This window comes from Sinocyclocheilus anshuiensis, unplaced genomic scaffold (genome assembly GCF_001515605.1).
Source record: "Sinocyclocheilus anshuiensis isolate Anshui unplaced genomic scaffold, SAMN03320099.WGS_v1.1 scaffold674, whole genome shotgun sequence".
Taxonomy (NCBI): Eukaryota; Metazoa; Chordata; class Actinopteri; order Cypriniformes; family Cyprinidae; genus Sinocyclocheilus; species Sinocyclocheilus anshuiensis.
The window spans coordinates 118481-122948 of record NW_015542395.1 but is presented as its reverse complement, the minus strand read 5'-3'; the positions used below and the strand labels follow the sequence as shown (position 1 = coordinate 122948).

Genomic DNA, 4468 nt, shown 5'->3' with positions numbered 1-4468 from the left:
AAATGCAGACATGGTTTTATGTTTACGCAGCGCGATACACAACGCAACGCATAAAAAGACAGCATTCTGTCAATAAAGTCATTATAATCAGTAATTATGTCCCCACTGGATGCAACAAATGCCTTGTTTATAATGGGTTTTAATGTTTTTGTCTCGTCGCTCTGGCCGGACAGGGCATCATAGTATGCTAAGGGCGTAACATTTCCGTCACACGCTTGAGATATTCGGCCAATCACAACGCACTGGATAGCCGGCCAAACAGCATACACCTCGCTTTTTAAAAATCGACGCGTTTCAGAAAGGCGGGGCATAGAGGAGCAACAATAATGTACAGTATGTGGAAAATAATGTGTTTTTTGAACCTTAAACCACATAAACACATTGCATTACACCAAAAACACAACATAATGTTCTTTTTAGAAACGTCATATGACCCCTTTAAATATCGCCGGCTAAAAAGTAACTAGTAACTAGTACTCTTGAGTAGTTTTTGAAAGGAGTACTTTGTACTTTTACTTAAGTACTGTTTTGACACCAGTACTTTTGCTTGTAATTGAGTATTATTTCAGCAATGTAACAGTACTTGTACTTGAGTAAAAATTTTCAGTACTCTTTCCACCACTGCAAGTTAGCAGTTTTATCATAGTTGTTAAAAAGTGCACTCATTGAAATGGGCTATAGATCAAAATAACAAATATATTAAAACATGTATATAAAAAAATGTGTGTGTTTGTGTGTGTTTGTATACATATACATATATGATTTATACTATGTGTTTGAGTAAATAACTTATTTAACACAAGTTACATTCGTTATAAAAACCTGGTATATATATATATATATATATATATATATATTGGGACGACAGCCATGCAGATCAATTTGATGCAGTGTGCGGCGTATGGTCTGAGCACTGAGAGGCTGACCCCTCACCCCTTCAACCTCTGCAGCAATGCTGGCAGCACTCATACGTCTATTTCCCAAACACAACCTCTGGATATGACGCTGAGCACGCGCACTCAACTTCTTTGGTCGACCTGTTAAACCGCTGTATGGTCTTGGCCACCGTGCTGCAGCTCAGTTTCAGGGTCTTGGCAATCTTCTTATAGCCTACGCCATCTTTATGTAGAGCAACAATTCTTTTTTTCAGATCCTCAGAGAGTTCTTTGCCATGAGGTGCCATGTTGAACTTAATTATAATAAATAGAAATAAATATCTGAATATCTAATAAAAAAATAAAAGAAAATCATTTAAATTAATATCTGTAAGTCATGAGGTCTGTTTTATGTGATTATCTGAATGAATCCCTCCTAATGCCATATAAACAGTGTTTATCGTTGCTATGATTCCCTCCTGAACCCTGAGAAAGGCTCTTGGATTTTTCTGGGCATAAAAAAAACACTTAAATTGAAGTAAATCAATTGAATTTCTTGCGTCAACTAGATTTAACCCGGGCCGTCCTCCAGACAGTTTGTTTCTTCACAGAGCGCCTCTTGTGCTGGAGTCCCGCGGACAGAGACCGGCTAGATTCCTCAATCTCATGATGTGCTTGCAAAATTAATCTATCACCTAAAACATCCTCTTCATTCAGTTACAAAGCAGCAATAGAATGATTTCTGAAGGATCATGTGACACTGAAGACTGGAGTAATGATGCTGAAAATTCAGATTTGATCACAGAAATAAATTACATTTGAAAATATATTACAATAGAAAACAGTTATTTGAAATTGTAATAATATTTCACAATATTACTGTTTTTACTGTATTTTTCATTAAATAAATGCAGCCTTAATGAGCAAAACAGACTTCTTTCAAAAACATAAATCATCTAATAATATAAAATCAAAAATCTAATAATAATAATATTTATTATACAACATTTGTTTACCTATTATTAATATTATTATTATTGCTTTGATTATTATTCAAACCAGTATGACAAATAATATATTTTATTTAATAATGTATTATTAGTAGTAGTATTATTAGTATTATTTAGCACAAGAATAACGATATTTATAATGTAAATTATTTAACAGCAAAAATAATAATATTTATGTAATATGTATTATTCATGTTCATGTTTTCATTATTCATATTCATATTATTTGTATTATTATTCAAACCGGTATGACAATAATAATAATAATAATTATTATTATTTAACACAAAATATTCTATATACTGTCTTCATGTCACTTTTCGATTATAAGTGGAATTTTAAACACGATCAGACGCACACAGACACTGGCATTGTGAAGCTGGTTAATTATTTCCACCATTATTATTATTATTGATGTGAGTCCAGCGGAGGCTTGTGACTGTAACTCTGCACACGAGGACGAGGAATTTGTCTCCGACCAGGATACAGAGATAAGAGAAGCAAAACTCAGCAAGAGAGCGAGAGAGGGAGAGAATGAGAGAGAGAGAGAGACGGAGTGAGAGACATAGTGAGAGAGAGAGACAGAGAGAGAGAGAGAGAGTGAACAACAAACATGTTTGAAGTAGGAAATACATAGAGAAGAGGAGGGCAACTCAGTCTTGTTATGAGGCGACTGGAGACGTTATGGAGAACAAACACACACAGACTCCAGCTGTAAGTCACCAGCTTCCTCTGTCACGTCCGATTGGTGTCTGTTTTTGTCTTTATTCAACTGTTCAAGAGCCTTATCAGTTGAGGACTACGTCTAATGTCAAATATTGTGTGTTTTCCCCCTCATACAGGAGCACTATGGTGACTTTTTCATACACAGTACTGAATGATTAAATGTTGTTTAAAAACAGTAAAGCCTATGACTCATGCTCTGTTTCTCACAGCACACACAACACTTGCTGCTGTCATTTACCGTGTTGTTTTCAGACTCTCTGTGTGTGAATATTTAATACTCTGTCCAGTAGAGGACAGCAGTGATTTAAACACGTTCATCACCTCACAACGCTCCTCTGATTTGACGTATGTATGTATAATATGTTTTATGTATTATCTATTATAACTAGTATTTGTATTGTTATTATTCAGAAATGCATGACACAAATAGTAATATTTATTCATGTATTTAATACCAATTATATTTATTATATTATTATTTATATTAAATATTTGTAATAACTATTTATGTATTCAGCAACAACAACTCTAATAAAAATACTAATAATTGTTATTATGCAAACCAATATTGCAATTATTATTATTTTTGTATTATTATTATTTATTACATTTTAATATTATTATTGTTGTTATTATTATTCAAACTTGCATAATAAATAGTAATATTTATTCATTTCTTTATTTATGATTTAATAATAATAATAATAATAATTATTATTATTATTATTATTATTTATAATTAAATGTATTTAATAATAACAAATATTATTATTATTCAAACCTGTATAACATTTATAACATTTATTTATTTATGCATTAATGCTTTTTACGTATAAGTTTGTTTTATTAATATTATTAATAGTTATTAATATTTTTGCTATTATTATTCAAACTTGCATGACACAAGTAGTAATATTTATGTATTCATTAATAAGAGTTAAGAATATAGTAATTGTTCTTGTTATTATTTGTGTGATTATGATGATGAGATGATTATTATTTATCAACAAAAATAATGATATCTATTTATATTATTCAACAACAATATGTATTATTAGTATTAGTATTCACGCCTGTATGACAATTTATTTATTTTGTTTTATTTATTCATGTATTATTTATTTAATAATTAAGAATTGTATTAAAATAATAATAATAACAATGTTATAAAAACATTGTTTTGAACTGAATCAGAGTATCTGACCGTCTGCATGTGTGACTCATATTTACAGGATACACAAAAACAAGCGTCCCATTGTAATATGAACTGACTTCTATTGCAACCGTGGTTTTCTTACAAATATTTGCCAAAGTATGTTTATTGTTACAACAGTAAAGCTTTGCGTTAAACACAGCTGTCATCAAAACAATATTTCAGCTGTTTTTTGTAGGTAAATGACACAGGTTATGAGTTTGTAAGATTAAAAAAAAAAAATTATGCTTTTATTCAGCAAAGATGAATAAATAAATCACGTCATAAACATTTATATGTTTTAAATAGTTTAAATGTTAAATATCTTTAAAATATTTTTATATATGTTTAATTAAAAATGACTAAAAACACATCTGTTCCATCTTTATTTGAGTGGAATGACCTGCCCAAATCAATCCGAGCAGCTGAGTCCTTAACCATCTTCAAGAAACGACTAAAAACACATCTATTCCACCTTTATTTGACCCTCTAACTCTAGCACTTTCTATTCTATTTTAATTCTAGTTTATCTGTATTTATCTTCTTTTTTTATATAAAAAACACTAGCTTTCTATTCTATCTACTTGTGTGTGTGTGTGTGTGTGTGTGAGAGAGTGAGAGAGTGAGTGAGTGAGTGTGAGTGTGTGTGTGTGTGTGAGAGAGAG

The 4468-nt window shown here is 30.8% G+C and overlaps 1 protein-coding gene across 1 annotated transcript in view; it reads left to right on the top strand.

The window, feature by feature from the left end:
• Positions 1-4468, top strand: part of LOC107692822 (H(+)/Cl(-) exchange transporter 3-like) — a 52332-nt gene that overhangs the window by 8859 nt on the left and 39005 nt on the right. The gene's annotated exons all lie outside the window — the stretch shown is intronic.